Source organism: Triticum aestivum, chromosome 2A (genome assembly GCF_018294505.1).
Source record: "Triticum aestivum cultivar Chinese Spring chromosome 2A, IWGSC CS RefSeq v2.1, whole genome shotgun sequence".
Classification (NCBI taxonomy): domain Eukaryota; kingdom Viridiplantae; phylum Streptophyta; class Magnoliopsida; order Poales; family Poaceae; genus Triticum; species Triticum aestivum.
This window is the reverse complement of record NC_057797.1, coordinates 41806664-41815900: the sequence shown is the minus strand read 5'-3', so window position 1 is coordinate 41815900 and position 9237 is coordinate 41806664.

Genomic DNA, 9237 nt, shown 5'->3' with positions numbered 1-9237 from the left:
CACTCCTATCGTTGGAGAAACCCCCGAGGCTCGCGCCTTGGAGGACGCGCGCCTGGCAAACTTGGCCGAGTGCACTCGACTGGAGAACCTCCAGCGAGCACTCGACGAGCGTGCGCGACAACGGGTTCCCGAATCCAGTCGACGTCAGCTCTTCCCGCCCCCGCAGGTATATCGGACTCCGATTCAGAATTTAGCAGCTGCGGCCCGTATAGCGGACTCGATTCAGCCTTCCTAGTCGGAGGCTGGCAGAGGCTTGCTGCAGATCAGAGCATTACTCCAGTCAGCGGGAGATCAGAATTCCGCTGTTTCTCAGTCGCGGAACAGAATTCACAGCAGATCCGTTGCCGCGGACACAGTCCAGTCGGCTCACAGCCCGAGATCGCCCCCGAGGCATGAGGGACGTGGAGACCGGCGTGACCAGTATGGGAACCATGAGCAGTACGATCACCGAGTCGATCGTGACAGTCGACGTCGAGTGCCCACGCCTCCCCCGAGGAGTGGGTCGTATGTGCCTCGCCAGCAGGATGACATGCGCCCTCATAGTGGTGGGCGAAGGATTCCAGTCAACCCCAGAGGGCCAGGCTTTGACGCGAGATCCATCCTCGTCCAGGGTCTAGTCGACAGGAACAGGGCTCACCGAGAAGGCCACGACAGAGATGCGCCTGCCAGCAGCAGAGTACATGTTTCAGGGCTAGAGTGCTTTAGTAGAGCCATCAGGGCTGCTGTGATTCCTCCCAATTTCAGGTTGGCGACTGGAGTCAGTAAGTTCACTGGCGAGTCCAAGCCCGATACTTGGCTTGAGGACTACCGAGTGGCCATCCAGATTGGCGGCGGCAATGATGAAGTGGCCATGAAGCACCTGCCTCTCATGTTGGAGGGCTCGGCCAGAGCGTGGCTAAACCAGTTAGCGCCTAGCAGCATTTACACTTGGGAAGATCTCTCCCGAGTGTTCGTCACCACATTTGAGGGCACATGCAAGCGACCAGCAGGACTGGCGGAATTGCGGTCTTGTGTGCAAAAGCCGAATGAAACTTTGAGGGATTACATCCAGAGATGGATCACGTTACATCACTCGATGGAGAATGTGCCTGACCACCAAGCAGTTTGTGCCTTCAAGGAAGGCGTCAAGTACAGAGAGCTGAATTTGAAATTCGGTCGAACCGGAGATATGTCCCTGAATCGGATGATGGAGATTGCCACCAAGTACGCTAATGGTGAAGATGAGGATCGACTCAGGAGTGGCAAGCTCAAGTCAGTCGCCCAAGAAACCGGAGGCAATTCCAATCGGAAACAGAAGCGGAAAGCCGAGCCAGCGGCTCCCGGGGAAGCCTTAGCTTTGGCCCAAGGAAAGTCTAAAGGGAAACCTAAAGGGCCTTGGAATCCCAAAAAGGTTAAAGACCAGGAGGGGAATGATGTGTTGGACTTACCATGTCTCGTCCACACAAAGAAAGATGAAAAGGGTAATTTCATTTACCCGAAACATATCACTCGGCAGTGTCAACTCTTGATCCAGCAGTTCCAGGGCAAGCAGCCCAAGTGTAAGGAAAAGGAGTCAAACAAGGTCAAGGACAAAGAGGACAGTGATGACAGATACCCTCAAGTCAATTCCACCCTGATGATTTTTGCTGATGTTGAGAGCAAAAGTCGACTGAAAGTTATTAACCGAGAGGTGAATATGGTCGCTCCGGCGACACCTAGTTACCTGAAATGGTCTCAGACTGCCATAACATTCGACCAGTCCGACCACCCAATACACATCGCCACCCCTGGGAGGCAAGCTTTGGTGGTCGACCCAGTTGTTGAAGGCACTCGACTGACCAAAGTCCTGATGGATGGCGGCAGTGGTTTGAACATATTATACGCTGAGACGTTGAAGGGGATGGGCATTCCGATGTCCAGACTCAGTGCCAGCAACATGAGTTTACATTGAGTCATTCCTGGGAAGAAGGCTGAATCACTCGGCCAAATTGCTCTTGATGTGGTTTTCGGTGATTCCAAGAATTACCGCAAAGAAAAGTTGATGTTTGAAGTTGTGGACTTCCAGAGTGCCTATCACGCTATTCTGGGCAGGCCGGCTTATGCACGCTTCATGGCCCGACCATGTTACGTGTATCTCAAATTTAAGATGCCTGGCCCCAAAGGTGTGATCACCATTATGGGCAATCGGAAGAAAGCGGAAGAATGTTTTCAGAAAGGTTCGAGGATCGCCGACGCGCAGATGGCAGTGGTGGAGTTGCAGGAATACCAGAAGACTGCAGACCCGAGTGATCTGTTGCGAGCCAAGAAGCCCGCTACAGAGTCAGCTTTCCAGTCGACTGGCGATACGAAGACAGCTCACATCCACCCGACCGACCCCAGCGCCGCTCCGACTCATATCTCGACAACACTCGACTCCAAATAGGAAGAAGCGCTCATCCAGTTCCTCCGTGAGAACTGGGACATTTTCGCATGGAAGCCTTTTGACATGCCAGGTGTTCCCAGGGAGCTGGCTGAGCATCGCCTGAGAGTCGACTCAAAAGTAAAACCTGTCAAGGAACATCTCCGACGGTCCGCCGTCCAAAAGAGAAAGGCTATTGGCGAGGAAGTGGCTCGGCTCTTAGCAGCGGAGTTCATCCGAGAAATCTACCACTCCGAGTGGCTCGCCAACGTTGTCATGGTCCCCAAGAAGGACAAGTCACTTTGCATGTGCATTGATTTTAAACATATCAATCGGGCCTGCCCGAAAGATCATTTTCCTCTCCCCCGCATCGACCAGATAGTCGACTCGACCGCGGGATGTGAGCGACTGTCTTTCTTGGATGCCTATTCCGGGTACCATCAGATCCGTCTGTATGGACCTGACGAGATCAAGACAGCTTTCATCACTCCATTCGGGTGCTTCTGTTATATTACCATGCCATCCGGCCTCAAGAATGCCGGAGCTACATTCATGAGGATGATTCAGAAGTGTTTACTCACTCAAATCAGTCGAAACGTAGAAGCATACATGGATGATATCGTGGTCAAGTCACGGAAGGGTTCTGACCTGCTGACTGACCTTGCCGAAACCTTTGCCAACCCCAGGAGGTATGATATCAAGCTTAATCCATCAAAGTGCACATTCGGAGTCCCTGGCGGAAAGTTACTCGGTTTTCTCATTTCCGAACGGGGAATCGACGCCAATCTAGAAAAAGTTGGCACTATACTCCGAATGAAAAGCCCTGTGCGAGTGCACGACGTCCAGAAGCTTACTGGTTGCTTGGCCGCCCTAAGTCGATTCATATCTCGTCTCGGTGAAAAGGCATTGCCTCTTTACCGATTGATGAAGAAGTCCGACAAGTTTGAGTGGACTCTTGAAGCTGATGCAGCATTTGCAGAGCTCAAAGCTCTGCTCTCCACCCAGCCGGTGCTTGCTGCCCCAATCAGCAAGGAGCCTTTGCTGCTTTACATTGCAGCCACAGGACAAGTCGTCAGTATGGTACTTACGGTCGAGCGGGACGAGGAAGGGAAAACCTTCAAAGTTCAGCGCCCAGTATATTATATTTCTGAAGTCTTGACCCCGTCAAAGCAAAGATATCCTCACTATCAGAAGCTTGTATATGGGATTTATATGACCACCAAGAAAGTTGCTCACTACTTTTCTGATCATTCCATTACAGTGGTCAGTGATGCTCCATTGTCAGAGATCCTGCATAACAGGGATGCAACCGGTCGAGTGGCAAAATGGGTGATCGAACTCCTTCCCCTAGATATCAAGTTTGAGGCAAAGAAAGCTATCAAGTCCCAAGCAATCGCGGATTTCGTCGCCGAGTGGATTGAACAACAACTGCCGACTCAGGTTCACTCGGAGCATTGGACCATGTTCTTTGACGGTTCCAAGATGCTAAATGGTTCCAGCGCCGGAGTGGTGTTGATCTCCCCCAGAGGAGATAAACTCAGATATGTTCTTCAAATCCACTTTGATTCCTCTAACAACGAGGCAGAATACGAAGCACTTTTATATGGGTTGCGCATGGCCATTTCACTCGGCATCCGTCGCCTCATGGTCTATGGCTACTCAGATTTGGTGGTCAATCAAGTGATGAAGGAATGGGACGTCAGAAGTCCAGCAATGACTGGTTATTGCAATGAAGTGAGAAAGCTGGAGAAGAAATTCGAGGGGTTAGAGCTTCACCACATACCCCGACTGAAAAATCAAGCAACTGATGATCTGGCAAAAATAGGTTCCAAAAGAGAAGCCATTCCCAGCAATGTGTTTCTAGAACATATCCACACACCATCAGTCCAGGAGGATCCCTTCGCTGAAGAGGCCCCGCAGCCAAAAAGTGCCACGGATCAGAGTGAAGTTGAAGTTCCAGCTGTGGTCGACCTAGTCATGGAAGTCTTGGTTATCACTCCCGTCTGGACAGAACCGTACATCGCGTACATCCTAAGGAAAGAACTCCCAGAAGACGAAGAAGAGGCTCGACAGATCGTCCGTCGATCCAAGGCCTTTATAGTCATAAAGGGACAGTTATATAGAGAAAGCGCGACTGGGGTCGGCCAGAAGTGTGTTACACTAGAAGAAGGTCAGATGATCCTTAACGATATCCACTCAGGGACCTGTGGTCATCATGCGTCCTCTCGGACCATTGTGGCTAAAGCATACCGAGCGGGGTTCTACTGGCCAAGAGCCAATGAGATGGCGAAAGAGATAGTCGACAAATGTGAAGGATGTCAGTATTACTCCAATATGCCGCACAAGCCCGCGTCAGCCCTGAAAACCATTCCACTCGTCTGGACCTTCGCTGTTTGGGGGCTAGACATGGTTGGGCCACTGAGAACAGGCAGGAGCGGCTTCACTCATGTGCTGGTAGCAGTCGACAAGTTCACCAAATGGATTGAAGCCAAGCCTATCAAGAATCTTGATGCTTGCACCGCTATCAGTTTCATCAGAGAGTTGATATTCAGATATGGAGTTCCACACAGCATCATCACCGACAACGGGTCAAACTTCGATTCCGACAAATTCAGGGACTTCTGCGCCTCTCAGGGAACTCGGGTCGACTATGCTTCAGTCGCTCACCCCCAGTCGAATGGGCAAGCAGAAAGGGCAAACAGCCTAATTCTCAAAGGACTGAAACCTCGATTGATGCGCGATCTCAAGCACGCAGCAGGTGCATGGGTCGACGAGCTTCCATCAGTCCTTTGGGGATTGAGGACAACCCCGAATCGATCGACCGGAAGAACCCCATTCTTTCTAGTCTACGGAGCCGAGGCAGTCTTATCGAGTGACCTGCTTCATAACGCTCCCAGAGTCGAGCTCTACTCAGAAGATGAGGTAGAACAAGCCCGACAGGACGCAGTCGACCTCCTAGAAGAAGAAAGAGAAATGGCCTTGATTCGATCGACCATCTATCAGCAAGACTTGCGTCGATTCCATGCCAGAAACGTGAAGAGCCGAGCCTTCCAAGAAGGAGACTTAGTCCTCCGACTGGATCAGCAGAAACCACACAAGCTCGCTCCTACTTGGGAAGGCCCCTTCATAGTCACCAGAGTCCTCCACAATGGAGCATACCACCTCTACAATGTCGATCGTCAGATTGATGAGCCACGAGCCTGGAATGCGGAGCTACTCCGCCCCTTTTATACTTGAATTCTCACTCGGATGAGATGTAATAAGAAAAACTCCTATAGTTTATTTGTCAAAGACAAGAGCGTTATAATTTTCCCAGTGATTATTATTGTTTTTGTTTGCGTAAGAAATCCCCCAGTGGGTGGCTTAGCTGCGAATCTGCTTCGCCTAAGTTTGTAAAAACAGTTTCCTACCGAGTGACGAGCCAGCCTCCCACTCGGGGGCTTAGCTGCGAATCCGTTTCGCCTAAGTTTGAAAAAAATCCTACCGAGTGGAGAGCAAGCCTCCCACTCGGGGGCTTAGCTGTGAATCCGTTTCGCCTAAGTTTGAAAAAATCCTACCGAGTGTCCCACTCGGGGGCTTAGCTGCAGTCCAGCACTCGCCTAAGTTCTCTCACTTAGAGACCTAGCTGCAGTCCGGCACTCGCCTAAGTTTGAAAAAATCCTACTGAGTGGAGAGCAATCCTCCCACTTGGGGGCTTAGCTGCAGTCCAGCACTCGCCTAAGTTCTCTCACTTAGAGACCTAGCTGCAGTCCGACACTCGCCTAAGTTTGAAAAAATCCTACCGAGTGGAGAGCAATCCTCCCACTCGGGGGCTTAGCTGCAGTCCAGTACTCGCCTAAGTTCTCTCACTTAGAGACTTAGCTGCAGTCCGGCACTCGCCTAAGTTTGAAAAAAATCCTACCGAGTGGAGAGCAATCCTCCCACTCGGGGGCTTAGCTGCAGTCCAGTACTCGCCTAAGTTCTCTCACTTAGAGACTTAGCCGCAGTCCGGCACTCGCCTAAGTTTGAAAAAATCCCACCGAGTGGAGAGCAATCCTCCCACTCGGGGGCTTAGCTGCAGTCCAGCACTCGCCTAAGTTCTCTCACTTAGAGACCTAGCTGCAGTCCGGCACTCGCCTAAGTTTGAAAAATCCTACCGAGTGGAGAGCAATCCTCCCACTCGGGGGCTTAGCTGCAGTCCAGCACTCGCCTAAGATCTCTCACTTAGAGACTTAGCAGCAGTCCGACACTCGCCTAAGTTTGAAAAAATCCTACCGAGTGGAGAGCAATCCTCCCACTCAGGGGCTTAGCTGCAGTCCAGCACTCGCCTAAGATCTCTCACTTAGAAACTTAGCAGCAGTCCGGCACTCGCCTAAGTTTGAAAAAATCCTACCGAGTGGAGAGAAATCCTCCCACTCGGGGGCTTAGCTGCAGTCCAGCACTCGCCTAAGTTCTCTCACTTAGAGACTTAGCTGCAGTCCGGCACTCGCCTAAGTTTGAAAAAATCCTACCGAGTGGAGAGCAATCCTCCCACTTGGGGGCTTAGATGCGGTCCAATACTCGCCTAAGTACGAAACACATCTCATTCCTCAAGGACGACGAGGGTCAGGTCGATTGCCACCTTCTCCTGGGGAGCTTCGCCACAAATACAATGTGCGCTCCATCCTGCTCTGCAGTAATGAGGTGAAGGTCGACTGCCACCTTTTCCTTGAGAGCTTCGCCACAAATACAATGTGCACTCCGTCCCACTCTGCAGTAACGGGGTGTGGGTCGATCGCCACCTTCTCATGGGGAGCTTCGCCACAAATACAAGACATAGGTCGACTGCTTCCCTCTCCTTCGGAGCTGCACTGCGAATGCAAAGGTTGTCTCGAATGAAGAATGGGTTCACTCAGCAGGAGATTCATAAAGATATCCAACGGTAAACCAAGTTCGGATAAATTCCAAAGGTTCCAAATCACAGATCGAAGTACTCGGACATGCAGCCCGAAAAAGTTTAACGGTTACAAAAACCACTCGGCATCCCGAGGCAAATTTAAAGTGGGACATAAGAGTTTGTTCACTCCGCGGGAGGAGGGCTGGAAGGCTCGACGAACTCATCCAGGTCGACGCCGTCGGCTATCCGAGTGGCTGCAGCGATGAAAGTCTCCATAAAGGTTCGGAAGTCATGCTTCTGGGTGTTGGCGACCTTGATTGCTGCCAGCTTGTCTTGTCGCACCTCCTTGCAGTGGACACGAACCAAGGACAGAGGCACATCAGCGCCACACCGAGCAGAAGACTTCTTCCACTCCTGCACTCGGTCAGGGATTCCGTTAAGTCGAGTCATCAGAGACTCAAGATCATTTTGGAGCGTAGCCTCTAGCCAAAGTGCCGGGTCGATCCGTGACATGGCGACCTTCAGTCGAGCCAAGTAGTCCACGGCACCGTCGATGCGAGAATCCAGTCGGAGCAGATTCATGGCAGTTTCATCTTTCACGGGAGAGTTGATTGGATCCAAACCTGGTTCGATCCGCCCAGTCTCCTCTTCAAAGTTCTGGCAAAACTCTGCATTCACGATCCAAGGATAAGTCAATTTTCATACACTGAGTCGACACAAAAAAAACACCAGTCAGAACTAAATGTGCACCTTCAAGCTTGATGTACAACTTCTTGGCGAGGCTCCTCAAGTAGCTCTCCAGATCGTCCCTCCTACAAGCGATGCCTTCCATCTTTTCGTTCAGGTTGAGGTTATCCTTCTTCCAACGTGTACACTCCCTGTTGGCTTCATTCAGAGCGGTCTTCAGCCTGGTATTCTCTTCTTCTAACTGGCCAACCGAAGCCAGCTTCTGTTCGCCAGAGCGGTCTTGTCGTCAACCTCCTTACGGGCAGCAGCCAAGTCCTGATCCTTCTTCGCCAGAGCTTCTCTCAGTTTTTCTGCAAAGAAATGATGATTGATTCGGAAATAGCAGAAGGGTACTCAAGCCTAAAAACTAACCAGTCGACAAAATCGTCTTACCTGCGGCGCCGTCTCTGACCTTTTGCAGCTCTGTCCTGGCCAACTCCAAATCAAGGTTCAGTTGAATCTGCTGCTTCTCCAAGTCAACAAAGCGAGCTCCAAGATCGCAAGATTTCTGAAATCAAAGGAGAGAAGTTATCGTTACAGCAAAAAAACAACAACAAAGGCAATAAATACTAAGACTACGGTCGACTACCAGCAGTCCACCATAGTCTCGGGGACTACACCCAGTGGGTGCACTTAGCGTGCCCCCACCGCTTCTGATCCCACTCGACCGGCCCGCCGAAGTTGAGTCCAAAAAAAACAAAAAAAAGAAAGTAGAACTCAGACTACAGTCGACTGCCAGCAGTCCACCATAGTCTCGGGGACTACACCCAGTGGGTGCACTTAGCGTGCCCCCACCGGTTCTGATCCCACTCGACCGGCCCGCCGAAGTCGAGTGGAAGAGACAAACTACCAGTTTGGTTTATACATTCGGCAAAATACAAGGACTACAGTCAACTGCCAGCAGTCCACCATAGTCTCCACTAGTCCAAAACTTCAATCGATGCACCCAGTGGGTGTACAGACGCAAAGATTTTCGGAAAGAATCTTCAGATAGCCGACTAACCTGAACGTTGCTCTGGAGAGCCGAGCTGGCATCGTAGGCGGCTTGGCTGGCGTCTCGCACCATCTTCATCTTCTCCATCATAATGCCCGCCTGGCGTATGGCTTCCCTAGCAGCATTCACCTCGTCCTCCGGGACATGATGGGTTGCAAAAGTGAAGGCGGGTCGACAGGGGCTCGAGCAGTCGACGAAGAAGGCAAGGCACTCGACAGTGGCTCGGCGAAGGTAACAGAACCCCGATTGTCGTCGCCAATGTCCTGAACGACCGGCTCCGCCCTC